Raw genomic sequence first — 25178 nt, 5'->3', positions numbered from 1 at the left:
TTATCTCTCTGAGCTACATTTCCTCATCCCAAAAATTGGGAGAGGGAATTTTGGCAGAATTTGTGTGCAGCTTGAATATTATGATGTATAGAAAGTATGCTGAAATTTTAGAAGAGCTATCTCAATGTTAGATTTTTATTCATATTGAGCTGATTGAAGATCAGTCTTGGAGTCATAGAAAACTAGCTTCAAATTCCACCTCTGACATATGAAAGCTTTATTACAATGGACAAGTGACATTTTTTTATGGTCCCAAAAAACTGAGAAACAAATCTTATCAGTTTTTCTTTCAAGATTTCCCCATAACGAAAACATCACATATCTAAGCTTCTACCCACCCTCAAAAATAGAAACAACAATAAAAATTCACCCCAGGATATCTGTATCTGAAAATGGTGGAAATGGACATATGATTTCCCTCTTAATATCATGTTAAACTGCAATATTTCAATAATTATTTAATCACATTTATTAGTAGAAGAATGATAAAGTCTATTTTGACAGGAAGAAAAGAAATAAACATTTGTTAATCACCTACTATGAGCTAAGCTCTTTATAAGCATTATATCATATCATCCTCACAATAACTTTGGAATTCAGGTGTTAAAATTTCCCCCACTTTGCAATTGAGGAAACTGAGGGGACAGAGTTTAAAAGACTTGTCTAGAGTCATGAAGTCAGAAAATATCTGAGGATAGATTGGAACTCAGATCTTGATTCCAGATCCAGTGCAGTGTCCATCACATGACCTAGCTGCTAGTCAAAAGGAATTGTAACATATCTGACCCAATATTTCCTTAGAAATTTGACATGTAGGGCGGAGCCAAGATGGCGAAGTAGAAAGACGCACATACACACAGCTCTGAGCCCACAAACCACAGAGCGGCTAGAGGGGACCAAGCCAGGGCAAATTCTGCACCCAGAGACCATGGAGAATTAGAGCGAGGGAGATTTCTGCTCCGGAGAGACCTGCAAACCTCTTGCGGGGGGTCCTTCGCGCCGTGGACTGGGCGCCGGGACGCGGAGCAGAGTGCAGTCCCGCCGTGGCCACGACACTGAGGGGAAGAGATCCGAGAGGGCTACGGGAGGGGATCTCCAGCGGCCACGCGGGTCCCCCCACCCACAGAGGGACCTGCAAACCTCTCGCAAAAGGTCCCTCGCGCTGCAGATGCGGTGCCCAGCCCGGATCTGCGGCGGTGGCGGCGGCCGCGGCTCCGAGAGACACGACACGGATCTGGGAGGGCTCCAGAGACGGGATCTTCAGCGGCGGCACAAGTCCCCCCACCAACAGGTGACTGACGGGGGTAGGTGAAAGAGTCTCTTTGGCGGGTTGAGAGGGGATTGGGGTGCTCCCATGGCTCGGGCCCCTCCAGGAGATGGAAGCTGAGAGGCGGCTGCAGACAGGGGCTCCCCAAACGGGCGGGAGCCTGGATCCATTGTGGAAGGTCTTTGCACAAACCCCCTGAGGGAACTGAGCCAGAGAGGCGGCCCTGCCCATGACCTCAGCACCTGAACTTAATTTAACACTGAATAGCAGCCCTGTCCCCGCCAAAAACTCTAAGGCAGGAAGCAGCATTTGAATCTCAGTCCCCAAACGCTGGCTGGGAGGACCAGGAAGCGAGGTGGGTGTGAGGAGAACATTCAGAGGTCAGGCCACTGGTTGGAAAAATGCCAAGAAAAGGGAAAAGAAATAAAACTATTGAAGGGTATTTTGGCGGAGAAAAGACACTTCCTCCCTTCCTTTCTGATGGGGAGGAACAATGCTTGCCATCAGGCAAAGACACAGAAATTGAGGATTCTGTGTCCCAGCCCACCCAATGGGCTTGGGCCATGGAAGAGCTCAAGAGGAATTTTGAAAATCAAGTTAGAGAGGTGGAGGAAAGACTGGGAAGGGAAATGAGAGGGATGAGGGAGAAGCATGAAAAGCAGATCAGCTCCCTGCTAAAGGAAAACCAAAAAAATCTTGAAGAAATTGGCACCTTGAGAACTAGCCTAACTCAGCTGGCAAGGGAGGTGCAAGGGGCCAATGAGGAGAAGAATGCTTTCAAAAGCAGAATTAACCAAATGGAAAAGGAGATTCAAAAGCTCACTGAAGAAAATAGATCTTTCAAATTTGGAATGGTACGGATGGACGCTAAGGACTTCATGAGAAAGACAGATATCTCAGAACATACCGCGCAGATTCGAAAAATGGAAGATAATGTGAAATATCTTACTGGTAAAACAACTGACCTGGAAAATAGAATCAGGAGAGACAATGTAAAAATTCGGGGACTACCTGAAAACCATGATCAAAAGAAGAGCCTGGACATCATCTTCCATGAAATTATCAAGGAAAACTGCCCTGAGATTCTAGAACCAGAAGGCAAAATAAATATTCAAGGAATCCACAGAACACCGCATGAAAGAGATGCAAAAAGAGAAACTCCTAGGAGCATTGTGGCCGAAATCCAGAATTCCCAGGTGAAAGAGAAAATATTGCAAGCAGCTAGAAAGAAACAATTCAAGTATTGTGGAAATACAATCAGGATAGCACAAGATCTGACACCCTCTACATTGAGGGATAGAAGGGAATGGAATAGGATATTCCAGAAGTCAAAGGAACTAGGAATAGGATATTCCAGAAGTCAAAGGAACTAGGACTGAAGCCAAGAATCACCTACCCAGCAAAACTGACTATAATACTTCAGGAGAAAAAATGGTCTTTCAATGAAATAGAGGACTTTCAAATTTTCCTGATGAAAAGACCAGAGCTGGAAAGAAAATTTGACTTTCTAACACAAGAATGAAGAGAACCATGAAAAGGTGAATAGCAAAGAGAAGTCATAAGGGACTTACTAAAGTTGAACTGTTTACATTCCTACATGGAAAGACAATATTTGTAACTCTTGAAACATTTCAGTATCTGGGTACTGGGTGGGAGTACACACACACACACATGCACACACTCACACATACATAGAGACAGAGTGTACAGAGTGAATTGAAGAGGATGGGATCATATCTTAAAAAAAATGAAATCAAGCAGTGAGAGAGAAATATTGGGAGGAGAAAGGGAGAAGCTATATGGGGCAAATTATCTCTCATAAAAGAGGCAAGCAAAAGACCTATTAGTGGTGAGATAAAGAGGGGAGGCAAGAGAAAAACATGAGGTCTACTCTCATCACATTCCACTAAAGGAAAGAATATAATGCACACTCATTTTAATAGGAAAACCTATCTCATAATACCGGAGAGTGGGGGACAGGGGCACAAGCAGGGTGGGGGGGGGAGGATGGAGGGGAGGGCATGGGTAGGAAAATGCAATACGAGGTCGACACTCATGGGGAGGGAAAGGACCATAAGAAAATAGAAGTAAAGGGGGACAGGATAGGATGGAGGGAAATATAGTTAGTCCTATACAACTCAACTAGTATGGAAATCATTTGCAAAACTAAACAGATATGGCCTATATTGAATTGCTTGTCTTCCAAGGGGAAGGGGTGGAGAGGGAGGGAGCTAAAGAAGTTGGAACTCAAAGTGTTAGGACCAAATGTAATGTTCTTACCACTGGGTAACAAGAAATACAGGTTAAGGGGTCAAGAAAGCTATCTGGCCCTACAGGACAAAAGAGAAGACGGAGACAAGGGCAGGGAGGGAGGATACAGGAGAGAGCAGATAGGTCACAGAGGCAATCAGAAAGCTCAGGTTTGGGGGGGTGGAGGGGATAAAAGGGGAGAAAATTTGTAACCCAAAATTGTGTGAAAATAAATGTGAAAAGTTAAATAAAAAAAAAAAAGAAATTTGACATGTATTCCTAATCAGGGAAAAACATGCAGAAAATACTTGTGCAATCAAAAAAAATTACTAACTTTAGAAATGAGGGATATGTTTGAAAACAACAACACTATTCCTTACATAGTTCCCTTCTTCTAAGAACTGACATTGTCAGAATGGGAATTCCACCATGGAGGTTGTTGGGTGTCATTTTGTGAAGTGATTTTTGCATCATTTAAGAAAAAACGCCTACAGGATATAATGTGGTACATGGACTTCTAATTGTTGATTTTTTTTAATTTTAAAGTTTTAAAGAAATACTAAAACTTGAATTCCCCAGTTATCTAGCGCCATCACACTCTCTTGAATCTAAGTAAATATAGCATAAATTTGAATTAAGGAAACAGATAGGTGGCATAATGGATACCTAAATCTGGAGTCAGGAAGTCTTATCTTCCTGAGTTCAAATCTGGCCTCAGACACTTACTAGTTGGGTGACCCTGGGCAAGTTAGTCTCAGTTTCCTCATCTGTAAAATATGATAGAGAAAGAAATTGTAACCCACTATAACATCCTCCTCAAGAATACTAAAAATGGAGTCACAAAGAGCCATACAAGACTGAAAAAACTGAACTACAACAAATTCTAGTGGCCTTTTTCCTCATAGCTCCTGTCTTCCACATGTATGTGTTTGAATTCTAAAGAAGTACTTATACATTGCCTAAGTACTACTAATAGTCACTCCCCTTCTAGTACAGTGCACATGTCAATGATGCCATATGTATAGGACTAAAATGTGAAGAATAGTAACTTGTTAGTGAAAGATCTTATTTCCTGAGGCTCTCTGTCATCCCACAAAACTCAGCTATCATTTTCACTTTTGACCAAAGAGAATAAGATAAAATTTATTTTCTCACAATTTCAAATTTCATGGAATCATTCTAAAACTTTCTAAATTACTTTTCAACTATCTCCTATGAAGAAAAAAAATTTGCACATTCAATCAATATAAGTTTTAGCCCAATATAGAAATAAATTGAGTCATGTTACTTTGAGATTCAAAAGCTGCCCAAACAACAACAACAAACAAATCTTTACATATCATCAGTACAGCTCAAGTTAGTGATTACTAAACTACTAGTTTCTTAGATTCAAATATATATTTTTATAAATAAAATGATAAACAATAAAAAAGATTAAAAAGTGGTAAGATTAAAAAATCAATATTATATTTAAGTCTAAAACAGTAGTGCCCACTGATATTTCTATTTCTTTCAATGGGACGTTTGTATCTTTTCTCTATTTTTCTAATATCAAGGTGAAATGACATGTTAGGAAATTAAACTGAATTTTCTTTGACTCCTAAATGGGAATTTTTTTATTGTATTATTATAAGCAGTTTTCTGAGTTTAATCGTTTTGTCCTGTATTAATTTAAGAGCTGTATGTATCTCCATACTATTGCAATATTTGGTATAGCATATGTTTTAAATGACTGAATTGAATTTCAGTATTGGCCCTTCATGAGTAATCCAAGAGAAAAATATAGCTACAAGAAAGATAGGTTGTAAGTGGAAAAAATTGTAAGAGGAAATGTTAAAGAACTACAGAGGACATGAAGAAATAAGTCAGACAACTGGTCAAAAAGACATTCCAGAGGACACTTTGCTATCCTTGTGTGTATCTGGCATTAATCAGAAACTCCATTGTCAAGAAGCAGTTTTGGGTCTCGGTTCTAAGACTAAGAGGAGGGCTCGGGATTGGTCACAAGGGACCAATGTGAAGTGATGCACAGATTGGCCAATGTAATTGGTGCTTTGTCCAGTAAAACTACAGCAGCTGTTCCTTGTCTCAATTTTCAGTGATGCATCAAACTGTGTGAAAGGTACCATGTAGATAGATCTATTTGATGTGAAACACATGTTAGTTTCTTCCATGATCTCTTTTCTTCCAGGTTTTTAAGAGGCATCATTTAAAAGTCATCCTGTGGTCATTGCCAACAATGGAAAACCAGAAGACGTAATCACTTTGCACATCCCATGAGGAGGACTTGAGTTTAAATCCCACCTTTGGTTTTAACTACTTGTGTGGCCATTGGTGAGTTCTTTCATTTTTCTGGGCCTCCACAAGGAACCTGGTCACAGTTCCAAGGCCTAAAGGAATTCTTGTATTTGTGGCTACAGAGGAGCAGGGTCCTTCATTGGCAAAGACCATTACATAAACGAGCAGAGCAAGAGTCACATCTCCTCCAGGATAACACCATCTTGGAAGCACTAAAACTGGCAGAACTAGAGCTGAAAACAGCAGGAACGAACAAAAATAAACTCTGCTTAAGACAGTGCCTCCCCTCCCTCAGTTGAATAGAGTGACACTTCAATGTAAAGTAAATGAAGAGCAATAGCAACAAAAATAACTCTTTTTGTGGTCACGAAGAATTGAAAATTGAGAGGATTCTCGTTAATTGGGGAAATGGCTGAATACATTTTGGCACATGATTGTCATGGAGCATAATTGTGCTGCAATAAATAATGAGTAGGGTGGTTTCATTTAAAAAATAGCAAGACATAACAAAGTGAAAGGAACTGAGATCATTGTTCACAGTAGCAGCAATATTAACATCATCTGTGAAAGGTGCTACTCTGAACAATACAATCCAAGACAATTCCAAAGGACTTATGATGGAAAAATGCTATGAACTTCCAGAGAGAAAGCTGATTAATTCTGAATGCAAATTGAAGTGTAATTTTCTTGTTTAATTTTTTTTCTTGTTTTACAATATGGCTAACACGATTTCATATGTATAGTTAATATTATATTGTTTGCCTTTTCAGATGCTGGGGGATGGATGTAAAGAAGAGAGAGAATATGGAATTCAAAATTTCAAAAACAAATAATGTTAAATATAAAACATAAATATTTTTTAAAATACTATGGATTGAGGAAAATGTTGCTTGTCATTATTGCTAAAGGAGATTTTTTTCACCAGGAATCCCGTACATCAGCAGCAAAAATACAAGGAAATACATGATAAAATTAAATATGAATGTATAGATAAAATGCAGTTCAATTTGGTACTCCACTGAGATAATCTATCAGTGTATATTTGGTACTGGTACTCCAAATTGTCAATTAGCTGAACATATTGTTTGATAAGAGAGGGAAAAGTACGCTGGATAGCAGTTTTCATTTCTTTCCATAATCTTCAAGCCATGATATGACCTTTAAAAATCTAATAAATGCATATATTTTCCTAGTAATGACATATTGACTGAAAACTATGTTAAATTGTCATTTCAAAATATGAAACATAACTGAAGGTCATGTAAAGGTTAATGAAGAAACAAAATATAGATGCCAGTAGGCTGTGGCATATAACCAATAATTAATGTAATTAAAAAGTACTTTAAAAGATATAAACAAAGATGAGAATTGAGAAAAGAAATTAGGTTGGTCATATAACAAGAAAATAAATAAGTTGGTTATGATGAGTGCTGCACTGGTACCCATTAATTTTTTAAAAAAAATAATAATTATGGAAATTTATGTACATTTTCTCCTTTTTAAAATGTAACCTTTCCTTCTCCAAGTACTTAATAAAATTACTTTTGATAAGGGAAGATGTTCAGCAGAGATTCATCAAGTTCAAACAGTGAAAATATCTACATTATCTTTTAAAAAATTCCTCTAATTCTTTCTTACTTCAAAATTCACCTTTTAACCATAGTTGTGTAAGAAATCTAATTTTCTTCAATTTTCCTCTCATGAGCTGCTAAAAGATGTAAAAATGGCCTCCAAATATGTCACATTGAGTAAAATTACTATACAGGATTTGTTAGAAGACATGAATAAGAGTGTTCAGAATGAGAAGGGTCATCATTACCTTTACCTTCGAAAGGACTATCTACATCCCCAAGATTGTATAGATTCACTGATCTCTCTCTCTCTCTCTCTCTCTCTCTCTCTCTCTCTCTCTCTCTCTCTCTCTCTCTCTCTTTCTCTCTCTCTCTTTCTCTCTCTCTCTCTTTCTCTCTCTCTCTCTTTATCTCTCTATTTCTCTCTGTCTTTGTCTCTGCCTCTCTCTATCACACACACACACACACACATACACATACACATACTATAACAGCAAGACCTGACATACACAGGAGGGCCTGCTGTACAGATTCGTAGATCTGTTTTTCTAAAAGGAAAACAACTTTTGAGGGATCACCAATCTACTTTAATCAAGCACATATATCATTCACTTAGTTCAGGGGGAAAAGTCAGCACCATGAACTTCAGAGAAAATACAAAGAAATAATACCAACAGACAGGGCTTCCAACTGCCTGACCATAAGCAATACATGCATCACAAATCAACAGACAGATCCAACTGTCTGACCATTGCATACACAGTTACCAGAGAGAGAAGCACCAACATCTGGGTTTTCAAAGCTTGGGAACTCCTTAGCAGCTGCCCAGAATCTCACCTGGCCAAACAAACACTTCCAATGATTCAATTACATAACAAAATATCACCAGAGTCAGAGGGCAGGACCCTATGATGCAGTGTCTCAATAGAAATTAACAAAATGTATCAAAGCCTATTAATTGGCCAGGAAGATCTTTAACTCTTCTCCTCACCTATGAATGACCTTAAATTATCATTACACACACAAACACATACACACACTGTGTGTGTGTTTGTGTGAGTATGTCTCTGTGTGTAGACACTCCAGTTTATACACTTCAGTGGTTTGCTAGTGCTTCTAGGATGAAATGCAAAATGATCTATTTTGCATTCAAAGCCCTTCATAACCTGTACTTCTTCTACTTTTCCAATTTTCTTCCTTCTTATTCCCTGAAACTATTTTTCCATCCAGTGACACTGACCTCCTTACTATTCCATAAACAAGACACCCTGTCTCTTATCTCAGGGATTTTCTCTGGCTATCCCTCAGGCATCCCTGCCTTCCTTTACATCTTAAAAAAAGCCACCCTTCTAAAAGAAACCTTCCCTAACCTTTTTTTCCCTATGTCAATTATCTGCCATTTATTCAATATACACCTTGGTTTGTTTATATCTATTTGCATGTTTTCTATCATTAGCTCCTTAAGGGAAAGGACTGTTTTTGCCTCTTTTTCTATCCCCAGAACTTGTGCCTGGTTCATATGTTTAATTAAAATGTGTTGAGTCATTTCATGGTTCAGGTTCAGTTATGTCCAACTCTTCATAACCCCACTTGGGGCTTTCTTTGCAAAGATACTAGAGTGGTTTGCCATTTACTTCTTCAGTTCATTGTACAAATAAGGATGACTGAGTCAAAAGAGTTAAGCTATTTGTTAGGGGTCACATACTTAGTAAGTATCTAAGATCAGATTTAAACTCAGGAAGATGAGTCTTCCTGACTTCAAGGCCATCACTCTATCTACTGTGGCATGTAGTTGTCTTGCTAGCACAAATGTCCATTAATAATAAAGATATGTTAATTGATTGATTTAAATAAGGAAAGTGAGGCCTAGAAACATTTAGTGATGACCACATAGTTATTTAAGGTCAAATATGGAACTAGAACCTAGATATCCTTATCCTGTATCCCATATGCTTTCCAATATATATAAATGAATCTGAGAATCACCAGTGTGAAATTCCCTCCACTGGTGCAAAGTGAAATCCCTCCACTCTTTCTCTTTCTGTGCATGTTTTGTCATGTCTTACTGTGACTTGTAAGGTAGTTTCCTCATCTGTAAAATGATCTGGAGAAGGAAAGAGAAAACCACTCCAGCATGTTTGCCAAGAAAACTCCAAATCAGGTCATAAAGAGCCAGACATTGAATGAAAAAGTTATTTTTCCAAGTTTAAGAGGACATTTCTACCTTGTAAAATCCAATTCAACATTTATATTACTATAGGCAGTGACTTTTTCATGTCTGAAAATATATATAAAAAAAAAAAAACACCAGAAAAGGGACACATATATGTGTTACCTACCTTCATCCCTTCAGTTTTTTCTCAGGTCGACATAAAATAGTCTAAAACTTATTCTCTACCACTAAGCAGGCATAGCATTTTTTAAAAATAGAACTTAGATCATGTCAAGAATAGAGATGAGATGTCACAGGATAAGTCTCCAATACAAGGTACACCCTGCATGTTCAGGATACATTAAAAATCTCATACTAAAGATGAAAGTCAGTAGGCAGTCAGGGGTTATAAGCCAAAGTCACTGGATAGAGCCTCAAGACTGATTATAGTCACGCGTCAATTTAACAAAGCAAATAAGAAAAAAAGTGTTTTTCTTCACACATAAATTACCTTGTGTTTGGGGGTAGCAACATGTAAGTGGGCAGCACCTTTGAAAACTCTGGGATAATATGATTTATCAATCACTATTTTTTTTGTCCTTTTCGGGGAGTCGGTAGCATTATGAGAAGAGTCCATCTGTTTTTATTTTTACTTCAGTATGAGAACTCTGCTCCCTTAGATGATGGCAATCTTTTCCAAAACAAGAGTTCATGGTTCATGGAAGCCTGGTTCTCATAACCTAGTTAAAGAAAAAAAAAAATACAAAGTCTGCTCTTGTGGTTTGCTGTTTTGGTGACTGGACCTGGCATTAGAAAGATGTGATTTCAAATTCCACCACTGAAACTTACTAAATACATAACACTGGATAAGTCACTTAAATATTGGGAGCCTGAATATCCTCATCTGTAAATGGAAGTAGATAGAGAACCTGGTATCCAGGATCTGCTCAGGAGCTAAATCTGTGCACCTATGATCCTGTTATGTATAATTCTGCATCTCACATTGAAACTTGCAAAAGTGGCATTGTATAGTGGATAGTTGGATTTGGAATAAGGAAGAGCTGAGTTCAAATTCCATGTCAGATACTATTTATGGGATGTTGGGTAAGTAATTTGATTGTATCTCTTTGGTGAGGACTTTATTGAGGGGATTCTTTTCAAGATACAGGACAGATTAGACTACAGAGGATCTGTTTTTAAATAAAGAAGAAGGAAGGAAGGGAGGAAGGGAGGAAGGAAGGAAGAAAGGAAGGAAGGAAGGAAGGAAGGAAGGAAGGAAGGAAGGAAGGAAGGAAGGAAGGAAGGAAGGAAGGAAGGAAGGAAGGAAGGAAGGAAGGAAAATAAGAAAATGTTAAGCAATTTGTATCTATCAGATTGTTGAATTTGTGTGGTATGATTTTATTCCTTTTGCTGACTTGAGTTATAAGACTGGTATATGAATGGAATACTATGGATGTATCATAATTGTATTTCAACAGTTTTTTGACAAAGCTTCTCATGATTTCCTTGAATATGAGTTAAGTAAATTTAGGTTAAAAATGATAAATTATTTCTAGTTTGATGAGCAAATCTAAATACTGGGCATTACTTGATGCCAGCCTAGGAGAGATATCTTTGCTAGGATGTCAAAGGTTCCATCTTTGACAATATTGTGTTAAACTTAGAAATATTATCATTTATTTGAATATCGTTCCTCATTCCCCCTCCCCAACAACTAGCCTACTGACTCCTTACTAATTTATGTTTAACTATAACTAAATAAAAGATCATGTCAAAAAGACCTGGTGGTTTTTGTGGTATGAGTCAATACTGCCAAGGGAAACAACGATAATGACTTCAACTATATAAATAAGAACATAACTCCTGGGATCCTAGGCTAGATGAAGAGAAGTATATTGTCAGACAAATGGAAGTGGCCCTGTTGTGCTAGGCAAAAGGACTTTGAAGAATTTTGTTTATATCTGAGTAACACTGATTTACATATTTGTTTGTTCTCTTATCATCTCACAGTTGTTTCTGTGGTATCATCCTTGCTGGGATCATATAGGCCAGCCATTTTTATGAAGCATTTCTCATCTCTCCTTACTTTCCCTAAAGGAAAATCATCAATTGCTTCAATACATGTAACAGTGTAAATATTAGAAATATATCTTGGACAAGAAAACATCTATTTAGAATGGAGGTTTGCCAGACTGGAAAATACAATTTAAAAATCAATGGTTTTAGAGACTATTATTAGTCATGCATTATTGTGAACCAAATAATTGAATTGCAGTATTTAAAAACAGAAAACACTTATTTTCTTGGCTTTCTCCTGGTGAAATCTGAAAGTGGTTTCTGGGACATTTCTCAGGTATAATGCAGTCTTTTGATATTTTTCCTTCCATTTGAATAAATACAAAAATGAATATGAATAGTGCTGATATGCTGTAATGACAAGCACTATTGAAAAAAATGAATTGTTTTATCTTAAATTAGTCAATTAACAAATCAATTGACATTTATTAAGTGCCTAATATGTCATAGGCTGTACTGAGTCATAATTATGTAATGTGGTAACTGTATTAACTAAGGATCAATTTATACACTGCAGTATATTGGGAAAGATTTTCCCTAACTATTTATTAAGAACTTTCTTTTTTTTTTGAGGGGTTAACAATCACTTTATTTTTTTTATTATTATTTTTTAATGTTTAACAATCACTGCCATACAATTGAGATTTTATCCCTCCACACCTACTCCCCACTACCCCCCTCCCTCCCCACCACTGCATACAATTCTGTATAGATTCTACATATACTTTCCTATTGAGTATATTTTCACTATAGTCATGCTATGTAGTCAGACTAAAATAAATGAAAGAAATCGTATAACAAATCAAAACATGATACACAAACACATACACATACACAAACATGATCTGCTACATTTTGTGAATGACTTCCATATTTCTTTCTCTGAGTGTGGAAGGCATTTTGCCTTGAGAACCACCTTTGGGATTTTTTTTTTATAAGAAGTTTTTGTGTTATAACAAAATTCCAAGTCTACCAGAAAAAACTCTCGCACAGTGTGGTCGTTGCTGTGCACAAAGTTCTCCTGGTTCTGCTCCTTTCACTCAGCATCAGGTCATATAAGTCCTTCCAGGCCTCTCTGAAGTCTTCTTGTTCATCATTTCTTATGGCACAATAGTACTCCATTACATTCATATACCATAATTTATTCAGCCATTCCCCAATTGATGGACATCCCCTTGACTTCCAGTTTTTGGCAACTATATAGAGTGCTGCTATAAATATTTTTGTACATGTGGGACCCTTTCCCATTTTTATGATCTCTTGGGGATATAGTCCTAGTAGCGATATTGCTGGGTCAAAGGGTATGCACATTTTTGTAGCCCTTTGGGCATAGTTCCAAATTGCTCTCCAGAATGGTTGGATGCACTTGCAGCTCCACCAGCAATGAATTAGTGTTCCAACTCTCCCACATCCTCTCCAGCATTTATCATTTTCTTGTTCTGTCATGTTTGCCAATCTTATAGGTGTGATGTGGTACCTCAGAGCTGTTTTGATTTGCATCTCTCTAATCAATAGTGATTTAGAGCATTTTTTCATATGATTATAGATAGCTTTAATTTCTTCCTCTGAAAATTGCTTGTTCATATTCTTTGACCATTTATCAATTGGGGAATGACTTGTATGATTATACATATGGGTCAGTTCTCTATATATTCTAGAAATGAGGCCTTTATTCCCGAGCTTAGCTGTAAAAATTCGTTCCCAATTTACTACATCCCTCCGGATTTTGGTTGCATTGGGTTGGTTGTGCAAAAACTTCTCAGTTTAATGTAATCAAAGTTATCCATTTTGCATTTCATAATGCTTTCTATCTCTCCTTTAGTAAAGAATTCTTCCCTTCTCCATAGATCTGATAAATACATTATTCCTTGCTTCTCCAGTTTATTCATGGTATCAATCTTTATACCTAAATCATGTACCCATTTGGACTTTATTCTTGTGTGCGGTGTCAGGTATGGGTCTATGCCTAATTTCTGCCACACTGTTATCCAGTTTTCCCAGCAATTTTTGTCAAACAATGAGTTCTTATCCCAGAAGCTGGGGTCCTTAGGTTTATAAAACAGAAGGTTGCTATATTGCTTGCCTACTGCATCTTGAGTGCCAAGTCTATTCCACTTGTCTACCTCTCTGTTTCTTAGCCAATACCAAGTGGTTTCGATAATTGCTACTTTATAGTAGAGTTTGAGGTCTGGTAGCGCTAGGCCACCTTCCCAAACATTTCTTTTCATTAGTCCCTTTGATATTCTGGACCTTTTGTTTTTCCAAATAAATTTTGATATTATTTTATCCAGCTCTAGAAAGTAATTGTCTGATAGTTTAATTGGTATGGCACTAAATAAGTATATTAATTTATGTAGAATTGTCATTTTTACTATGTTAGCACGACCTATCCATGAGCAACTAATGTTTTTCCACTTACTTAAATCTGACTTTATTTGTGCAAAAAGTGTCTTGTAATTGTGTTCATATAATCCCTGGGTTTGTTTTGGCAGGTAGACTCCTCAGTATTTTATACTGTCTACCCTAGCTTTAAATGGGATTTCTCTTTCTATCTATTGCTGTTGGACTTTGTTGCTAATATATAGGAACGCAGAAGATTTGTGTGGGTTTATTTTGTAACCTGCAACTTTGCCAAAATTGTTTATTAATACAAGTAATTTTTTACTTGAATCTCTTGGATTCTCTAGGTAAATCATTATATCATCTGCAAAGAGTGATAACTTAGTTTCTTTTTTGGCTATTCTTATTCCTTCAATATCTTTATCTTGTCTAATTGCTACAGCTAACATTTCTAGTACCATATTGAATAATAGTGGTGATAATGGACAACCTTGTTTCACCCCTGATCTTATTGAGAATGCATCTAGCTTATCCCCATTGCATATAATGCTTGCTGAAGGTTTTAGATAGATACTGCTTAGTATTTTATGGAAAGTTCCCTTTATTCCTACGTTCTCCAGTGTTTTTAGTAGGAATGAGTGTTGTATTTTGTCAAAAGCTTTTTCTGCATCTATTGAGATAATCATGTGGTTTTTGTTAGCTTTGTTGTTGATGTGATCAATAATGCTAATAGTTTTCCTAATATTGAACCAGCCCTGTAATCCTGGTATGAATCCTACCTGATCATAATGTATTAATCTCGTGATAAGATTCTGTATTCGTTTTGTTAAAATCTTATGTAAAATTTTTGCATCTATATTCATTAGGGAAATTGGTCTATAATTTTCTTTCTGTTTTTTCTCTTCCTGGTTTGGGTATCAAAACCATATTTGTATCATAGAAAGAATTTGGGAAGACTCCTTCTTCCCCAATTTTCGAAAATAGTGTATGTAGTATTGGCATTAACTGTTCTTTCAATGTTTGATAGAATTCACTTGTGAATCCATCTGGCCCTGGAGATTTTTTCCTAGGGAGTTCATTGATGGCTTGTTCAATTTCTTTTTCTGAGATGGGGTTGTTTAAGTATTCAACTTCCTCTTCTATTAATCTGGGCAATTTGTATTTTTTAAAATGTTCATCCATCTCATTTAGATTATCGAATTTGTGGGCATGAAGTTGGGCAAAGTAGTTTCTAATTATTGTTTTAATTTCCTCCTCATTGGAGGTGAGGTCACCACTTTCATTTTTAATATTAGTAATTTGATTTTCTTCTTTCTTTTTTTTAATCAGATTGACCAAAGGTTTAACAATTTTATTAGTTTTTTCATAAAACCAACTATTGGTTTTATTTATTAATTCAATAGTTTTCTTAATTTCAATTTTATTAATCTCTCCTTTGGTTTTCAGTATTTCTAATTTGGTAATTACTTGGGGATTTTCAATTTGTTCTTTTTCTAGCTTTTTCAACTGCAAGCCTAAGTCATTGATCTCCTCTTTCTCTATTTTATTTATGTAAGCATTCAAAGATATAAAACTTCCCCTAATAACTGCTTTTGCAGTATCCCATAAGTTTTGGTATGTTGTCTCACTATTGTCAATCTCTTGAATGAAATTGTTGATTGTTTCTATGATTTCTTCTTTAACCCAACCCTTCTTTAGAATTACATTATTTGGTTTCCAATTGATTTTTGGTTTCTCTTTCCATCGCCTTTTATTACATGTAATTTTTAATACATTATGATCTGAAAAGGATGCATTGATTATCTCTACCCTTCTGCACTGGATTGTGAGATTTTTATGTCCTAGTACATGGTCAATTTTTGTAAATGTTCCATGTACCTCTGAGAAAAAGGTATATTCCTTTCTATTCCCATTTAATTTTCTCCAAAGATCTATCATATCTACCTTATCCAGAATTTTATTTACCTCCTTAACTTCTTTCTTCTTTATTTTGAGGTTAGATTTATTGAGTTCAGAGAGGGGGGGGTTGAGGTCGCCCACTAGTATAGTTTTGCTATCAATTTCTTCCTTCAACTCCCCCAACCTCTCCTCTAAGAATTTGCATGCTATACCACTTGGAGCATACATGTTTAGTAATGATATTGCTTCATTGTCTATGGTGCCTTTTAGCAGGATATAGTTTCCATCCTTATCCCTTTTGATTAGATCTATTTCTGCTTTTGCTTTGTCTGAGATTACGATGGCTACTCCTGCCTTTCTTACATGAGCTGAAGCACAATATATTCTGCTCCATCCTTTGACCTTTATCCTATGTGTATCCCCCTGTTTCAAATGTGTTTCTTGTAAACAGCATATTGTTGGATTATGGCTTTTAATCCATTCTGCTATCCGTCTCCGTTTTATGGGAGAGTTCATTCCATTCACATTCACAGTTACGATTACAATCTCTGTATTTCCCTCCATCCTCTTTCCCTCCATTAGTGCTTTTAGCTCTCCCGTCTCCCTTCCCCTCCTCAATAGCATTCACTTTTCTCCCCCTCCTCCTGCAGCCTTCCCCTCCTTCTTTTAGACCCCCCCCATTTTACTCCCCTTTACTCTTATTGCTTCTTCCCTCCCTTTTAGCCACCCTCCCCTTTCTTCCCCCTTCCCCTCCTACTACCTATAGAGCTAGTTAGGATTATCTACTTAAGATTATTGTTCCCTCCTTTAAACAAATCAGATGAGAGTACCCCTCAAACAATCCTCATCTCCCTCCCCTCCTTCCCTCTACTATAGTTTTGTACTTCTTCCTGTGATGTAATTTGCCATTTTCTGCTTCCCCCTTTTCACACCTCCTATTACAATCCCTTCTCATACTTAAATCATATTTTTGACATGACATCATTTACTTTATACCAGTTCCCTCTACATATTTCCCTTTTATCATAATAGCTGCACAGTTCTCAAGATTAACAGGTATCATCTTCCCTTACAGGGAGGTAAACAGATTGCCCTAATTGAGTTGCAAGTTTTTGTTTTTGTTTTTTTCCCCCTGTTTACCTTTTTATGATTCTCTGGAGACCTGCATTTGAAGATCAAATTGTCTATTGAGTTCTGGTGTTTTGGTCAGGAAGCTCTGGAAATCCCTTATTTCGTTGAATGACTTTCTCCTTGCCTGAAATGTTATGCTGAACTTTGCTGGGTAGTTGATCCTTGGTTGAAGTCCCAACTCCTTTGCTTTATGGAATATTGGGTTCCAATTCTTTTGATCTTTTAATGTAGAAGCTGCAAGGTCCTGTGTGATCCTGACTGTATGTCCTTGATATTTGAATTGTTTCTTTCTGGCTGCCTGTAGTATTTTCTCCTTCACTTGATAGCTCTGGAATTTGGCAACGATATTTCTTGGGGTTTTGAGTTTGGGATCCCTTTCAGGAGGGGAACGGTGGATTCTTTCGATGACTATTTTGCCCTCTGGGTCTAGTACTTCTGGGCAGTTTTCCTTGATGATTTCCTGGAAGATATTGTCCAGACTCTTTTCTTCATCATGGGTTTCTGGCAGGCCAATAATTCTTAAATTTTCTCTCCTGGATCTATTTTCCAGGTCAGTTGTTTTTCCAATTAAATATTTTACATTTTCTTCTTTCTTTTCATTCTTTAGATTTTGTTTGACTGATTCTTGTTCCCTCATTGAGTCATTAGTTTCCACTTGCCCAATTCTAATCTTCATCGTATTGTTTTCTTCAGTTAACTTTTGCATGTCCATTTCCATTTGACCAATTTTTCCCTTTAAGGAGCTATTTTCTCCATTTAATTTTTGTACTTCTTTTTCCATTCGACTAATTTTCCCAGTTAGGTTTTGTGTTTCCTTTTCCATGTGATCAATTTTCCCAATTAGGTTTTGGGTTTCCTTTTCTGTTTGATTAACTCTTCCTTTTAGGGAATTATTCTCTCCAGTTAATTTTTGAACTTCCTTTTCCATTTGTTCAATTTTCCTTTTCAGAGTGATGTTCTCATCAGTGAATTCTTTTTTTATAATTTTGAAATCATTGGCCAGTTTTTCTTTTATATCCTTCTTCAGCTGTTCCAGGTAATCTAGTTGAGCTTGCGAGAAATTCATAGTCCCTTCTGAGTTTTCAGATGGAAGTACAGTCTCAGCTCTGACCTCTTTGGTGTTTGTGTTTTAGTCCTTATCCCCATAGAAAAATTCTATGGTTTTTTCACTTTTCATCTGCTTTTTCTGATTCATGATGTTGGCTGAGTGTTGTAGCTTTTGGTTCTTTCAGTCAGAAGGTACAGATCTTTGTGTTGAGCTGATGTGTGTCGAGGCTAAAAGCAGGTTTTTGTTTTTTGTTTCCCAGATCAACCCTGGGGTTAGCTTTTTAGGTGTGTGGGAGGGGTGGTCTGGTCTCAGGAGATCTCCTCAGCTGACCTGAGGCAAAGGCAAGGTCAAGGGATGGTGATCCCAGCTTCCCTATTGTCTTCCCTTTTCCCCTGCAGAGCTGGGGCCGCCTAGAAGCTAATGCGTGTTCCCGCCCCTCCTGGGGCTCGTCTCCTGGCGCTGAGGCTTGCCTGGGTCTCAGTGCGAATTTTCTCTGCCCTGGGTCGTCTGTCGTTCCAGATCACCTCCGCCACAGTAGGAAGAATCCCCCTTTGCTAGTTTTCTAGCCTCTGGTGTTATGAGACTATTTGCCTCCTTCTGCTGTTCCTGCTGATCCAGGATTTATCTGGGGAAATATTTTATGGTTCTTTCACGGTCATCAGTGGGGAGGAGAGAGCATTTACGGATCACTCCACCATCCTGGCTCCCGGAAGTTCAAGTAGGTGACTTACTGAAGTTTAGTCTTCAGGCTGAAGGTTTCAAGGGCTGTTGCGCTGATATCTGGCGGTCAGCGGCTCTCACCGGCTCGGTTTGGCTTGTCTCCTGCTCCACTCGTTTCGCCTGCCACTCTCGGGCTTCTGAAGTCCCTTCTGTCCTGCTGTGCTGACCCAGCTGTGCTGTGAGCTGGGGGCTTACCCCCGCGGAACAGATCCTTCCCATGGACCTTCCAGTCTAACCTGGGCTCCAAATCTGTCAAAGTCTGTCACCCACTGGATTCCACACCTCCAAAGTTTGGTCAGATTCTCCTTTCAGAGATATCCAGAGGAGTTTGTCCAGGAGCTTAGGTGAGTCATTGCTTTCACTCTGCCATCTTGGCTCCGCCCCTATTAAGAACTTTCTAAGGGCCTAGTAGAGTAGTACAAGGTATGGTGGGAGATATCAAAGAATCATGACATAGCCTCTGCTTACAAGTGTTTTATCCCTAGACATCAAACACTAGGATGTGTGTGTGTGTGTGTGTGTGTGTGTGTGTGTGTGTGTCCAACTCTTGTGAATTATCTGGGCATCACCTTCCTGATAACATGGTCCTCTTTGAGAATGAAGGGCAAACAACAAATTGTGAGTAGTAGGAGCTTTTCCCCTAGGAACTCAACTGACCTCTTGCAGCTGGGCAAAGCATCTCCTTCTTCCATCTTTCCTTTATCCATTCTCCCTGACTCCCTCCCTCCTCTCCTTCTGTTCACACAGGTTATCCTACCCTCACCTGCAGTGCTATGCCCAATGGAATGTAAATTTTAACCACTGAAACCTCACAATATATTTTGGGATCTATCAGCTAGATTTCTTTCTTAGTGACCATGCTTCAAACTCAAATCATTATGACTACAATTGATTGGTCAACAATAGGCCACAGTTCAGGCCCCACTTGGTCATTGTTTGGGCTTCTAATGGCTCAGAGTGTGTATAAATAACAATTGTTTTGTTTTGGCCAGAAATCCCCCCCAGACTGATATTTTTTAACTAGGTAAAAGAGGACATTCTTTGTCTCATTTCTTACCTAGCCTTAAGTGCTGAATGAGTGTTGCCTCAATCCAACTGAGATAGGTTAAAGATCTTAACTTAAAAAGGTCAAGGTCTCCCCTTGTATCTGGTGCCATCTCTAGTCATCCTGATCTGTATCTTGCCATCAGACCCAGATGGCTCAGAAGGAGAAGAGTGAGACTGGTGACTTCTCACAGACCTCCCTTACTTAAATTCAGTTCATTTGTAAGTCATAGCATCACCTTGTTGATGTCATGGTCCTCTTTGATAATGAAGGACAAACAACAGCAACTTCATGATCTTGGGCAAGTTAACATTGGGAGGTCACTTTTAGTGCTAATGTCATGCACCTATGACTTATACATGACAATTTTCTTGAAAATGTTACACCATCAAAAAATTCTAAAAATTATGCTGAACAACATATTTTATAAAATTAAGGAATAATTATATGGAAAAGAATGATAGTACTAAGAGTATTTAAACTATTATTCTTTGATAAAAGCTTACTTTTTCAAAAAATTTATTCTATTAAAATTGTTTGTTTATTTTCTTTTTTTACATTTCCTCAGGCTTTTTCCTTTCTTATATTTTGCACATGTTACACATGCTACTTTGCATCAATGGACTCAGTTTCCCCATCTGTAACATAAAGGACTGTTGAAGTAGCTGAACTTTGAGGTCCCTTTTAGTTCTATAACTCTGACAATATTAACGTCACTGACACTGACAAATAACAGAGATATAGGAACCATCTAAAATTTGATAAAATTCTCAGTATACCTTTAGTAGAAACTGATTTCCAAAAACCTCTCTCTGGTTGTAGATTCAAAATATTTCATCACTTTTTTACCCATCTTTTTCAATTCACAGCTCCATTAATTTCACAGATTTTTTTTGTTTATTACATTTCCTACCATTTTAATTTGGTTTTCTATTTCCATAACTACTAAAAGATTTATTGGCTTTTCAGCATTTTATAAGACCTTAGCTGGCCATTTTCACATAGTATCAAATTTGGTAATGATGTCCATTTAACATGATTGTAAATAGTTACTAGTTTTAATGATACTGTCTTCTAAAAGTTTCATATGCTGAGTCAATAAAACAATAAAGAGGATACATTCAGATAATATTGGAGGAAGGCATCATGTAGTTTATGTCTCTGAATTCTGGATTTCCCCTTAGGAAAGCAATTTGCACATAAATAGAATGACCTTCATTGGTCCTTGGGGAGATAGGATATAGTTTGAACTAGGCATTTAGCACATGGATTTATGCACCTTCATCCATCCTTAATAGATAGTTTATTTTTAGGATGCACAAAGGGAGAATTTTTCACATTGCCTTCTTCCAAGTCTTTCAAAAATCATGTGTACTACACAACTTTGTGCTCATGCCTTAATTTAAAATTGAATATTATTATTCATCATATGCAAGTTCAGATTCACTGAACAACAAACCTGATTATCTTGCACTGAAAATGAGCTTTGGATATGAAGTCAGAAGACCTCCATTTATATTTTTCCTCAGTCATTTTCTAGCCTTCTAATTTTGGACATAACACTTCACGTATCATTTTAGGACTGGGCTTCAGATACCTCATTATTTACTGAGAGAGATGGACTAGATGTCCTCTAAAGTATATTCCAACTTAAAAACTACAAACTTAGTTTCAGTCATTCATCATCTCTGAAACAAGTAATACTTGCACCAACTACTAATCACAGTTCTTATGAGGTACAAATGACATTACGTAAAGTGAATCATAAACCATAAAAGTTCATATAAAAAGCAGTTGTGACTATTACTCCACTCATCTATTGTTCATTTAGTTAGGCATTTGTCCTTTTGTGGGATACAGTCTATAAAATAAGATGTTAATCTACTATTCTTAGTACATGATTGACTGATAATATCTCAAATATAACCTGTAAATAGATTTAAAATTGCAACAACGTGTACTTATTTATTCTGTAAATCACATCCTGGTGATTATAATCTGAATATTTTCTCACATGGAGGTTACTTTTAAATAAATTGCAGAAAAATGATTTATTCAAAGAAGAATTAAAATTGATGGATTTCTATATATGCATGCATATATATACACACATACATACATACATATAGATATATATATGTAGATATATAATATGCATATACATAAATAGATACAGATATATGTAGATAGAAAAATAGAGATAAGTGAATATATGCACATATATGCATGCAATGTGTATATACCATATAGAAGTATGTATGCTACATGTACATATTTTTCAGTCCTTCATTCTAGGCCCACGTTTCTAGCCATATATTTTACCATGGATTTTCTGCTAGTATTTCAGTACATACATGTCTATAAATGAAACTCTGAACTCAGTATCTTCTTCCTCAAAATGGTCCTCCTAAATAATCCCATTTGTGCCAATGAGTCATTTTTTTCAAGTTTTCCAGAATAGAAATTTTGATTTTTTAAAAATTCTTCTTTTCCTTGAAATGTAGTCTCAAATCCTTGAAGGGTATAAATGCACTCTGATTCTATCTCCTCTTTACTTTCCATTCTAACTGGCACTAATCTACTGCATTTAACTCCAATTCAGACTCCCCATACTCTTTCTTTTCTATCTCCAATTTATTCTATATTTTGTGATTACACTAACCATTTTTTAAAGCTTCATTGATGTTTCAAAAATAAAATCACAGGATTGCATTCTGCAAATACTAGTCACAGCTGTCCTCTCTGCTTCCCCAGGTGAAGATGTCAGCAGTTAATATTCTCTTCTTTCCCATAGCTGCTCTGCTTCTTCTGCTGCTCAGTTATAAAATGCCTGCCCTGTGTCTGAGCATGACTCCTGGAAGAGTCCACAAGTGTCTTCCAGGGTGGGAAGGGGAAAACTCTTTTGTCTCCCTCAATTTACAGCTCCCTGTAATCCAAGTAGTCAGGCTCCATTTCAGAAGTTTACTATACTTGCATCCCAAAGATGGTAAAAAGATAAGAAGGAGGAGAAAATCAAAGCACTTTATGAGCAAAGTAAACAAAACACAAAAAGATAGTGCAAGGAAGAAACTGAAAACCATCAAGGATATGAAAAATAGCTAAAAGCAGAAAGAAGCATTACCAACATAGCTGAACATCCACGTAACACTTCAATGCACTGTGATGTGTCAAAGAAAACAAAAGAATGGAGCATTTTATTACTTTTGTAATTCATAAAGAAGTTACCAATATGCACAGAATGAAGAGAAACGAAATTTATGATGAAGCCTTCAGATTGTGTCATAAAGCCCGCTAGTGTATATACTACTGGCTTTGCAATGCTTGGTACAATCCATGGGTGTAGTAAAGCTTGGGTTTTCAATGGTAGGAAGTGCGTGAGTACACATGGTTGTATCTTCCCTCTAATTGATACAGATTTTGTTGAATTCGAAAGTGGTATATGGGACCAGAATACCCAGCTGCTCTTTTTTGTCACAACTTCTTGTGTGATGATGATCAATTTGAACAATGAACCAACTGCCAAATTTGGAGGCAGAAATGTTTAAATGTGTTTCCTTTAATTGGGTGGTAGAACACTCATGTATCTGCTATATATGCAGTAATGTATAGGCTGTATGATGATCACACAAGGAGCAAAGTGTTTAAGCAAGAGAAAGGAAAAGACCCTCCCTGTCTTTAATATGGACATGAAACTCAAGAGACTAAGGATCTGAGCATCTCAAGATGGTCCCTGAAATTTGTCCAACAAACTGAATATGAAGAAGCAAATGGAGCTTCTGGGGCTGCTGTCTAATGGAAAAATCTTGCATCAGGAAAGTATAGAGATACATGAAAATAATAATAATAATAAGATGATCATGATGATGATGATGGTGAAGTGGAAGAGGATAGCAGGGAAGATGGATGATGAAGTAGGAAAAGATTCAGATAAAGAGTTATTATTCAGTCATGTCTGATTCTTCATGACCTCATAGACCATAATGTGTGTAGATTTTCTTGGATAAGATATTAGAGCAGCTTGCCATTTCTTTCTCCAATGGATTAAGGCAAACAGAAGTTAAGTTACTTGCCCAGAGTCACATGGCTAGTAAGTGTCTGAGGCTGGATTTGAACTCAGATCTTCCTGAATCCAGGTTCACTCTTCTATCCACTGAGGCATCTAGGTACCCCTGAGATAAAGAGACCAGAGATCTGTTCACTAATTTGAATTTAGGAAGGACCTATGTTTTAGTATCTATTCTTACTATGAGGAGCCTGAAGACTTAAGAATTATATTTTTTATATGTGGGTGGCATAGTATCTGACAGGAATAACTGTGTGTGTGTGTGTGTGTGTGTGTGTGTGTGTATTTAGTGGATTGTATATGTGGTTTTCAAAAGTTGTAGTTATAGTTTTTCCCATTTGTTTTAATTCTTCTATGCAACATGACTAATGTGAAGATGTGTTTAATAAGAATGTATGTGTAGAAACCATATAAGATTGCTTGCTGTCTCAAGAAGGGGGAGTAAGGGAGGAGGAAAACTTTAAAACTTATGGAAGTAATTGCTGAAACCTTAAAACATAATTTAATTTTTAAAAGTTTAAAAAATTTTAGTTAAGCTTTGTGCTAAAGGGTAATCATGTTTATTAAGGAAAAGGACAGCATAGATCTAAGGAAGAAAACTCAAAATCATGCTTATGGCCCAAGAAAGATGAATTGAAAGGAAAATGATTATTCTTATTAACCTAAGTATTGCACTATCATGGATTATACTATTCCTTATCTTGTGCCTTCACAACAGAACTCCAAGTATCAGAATGGTGGTATAGGAAGAAAACTTCATTTGTTGGGAATTAAAACGTCATTATTTTTAACAGTGTCTAACTCTGTCTGGTCATTTCGCAAACCATGTTATTGCAGAAATGCATTAATGCATTTTCCTCCCTATGTCAACAGATGTCAGAGTACTGTTATATAATGTATATCGTGAAATATAATTAAATGTTCATGTTGGCTTAAAAAAATCACAGTAATTTAAACATGCATAGCATTGAACCTTCCACTTTAACAAAAAAATAAATAAATTAAGAAAGTGACTGCATCTATGAGTGAATGTGGCATTTGATATCCATAATGCCCTGACTTTTTATGGTTAGGAGGAAAACATATATAACAAAATGTTCTCTAGCGACAGAATTGGTCAGTACCTCCCAGTTTTCCATTTAACTATTTTCTAATTATTTTCAGAAAGTTCATTTTATATCCCTAATCTCATATCTTAAGTTTAGGATCATGAACTTTGTGTGTGTGTGTGTGTGTGTGTGTGTGTGTGTGTGTGTGTGTGTGTGTGTGTGTGTGCGCCCGCGCGCGCCAGCTATAGCACTGAATGCAAAGTAGGTAT

The 25178-nt window shown here is 37.0% G+C and overlaps 1 pseudogene; it reads left to right on the top strand.

Moving 5' to 3' along the window:
* Nucleotides 1-23629, top strand: part of LOC140512171 (zinc finger protein 330 pseudogene) — a 68053-nt pseudogene extending 44424 nt beyond the window's left edge.
* Nucleotides 23630-25178: the final 1549 nt, after the last annotated feature.

The sequence above is a fragment of the Notamacropus eugenii genome, chromosome 6 (genome assembly GCF_028372415.1).
Source record: "Notamacropus eugenii isolate mMacEug1 chromosome 6, mMacEug1.pri_v2, whole genome shotgun sequence".
Classification (NCBI taxonomy): Eukaryota; Metazoa; Chordata; class Mammalia; order Diprotodontia; family Macropodidae; genus Notamacropus; species Notamacropus eugenii.
The sequence above is the reverse complement of the archived record's forward strand: the minus strand, read 5'-3'. Positions and strand labels throughout refer to the sequence as shown.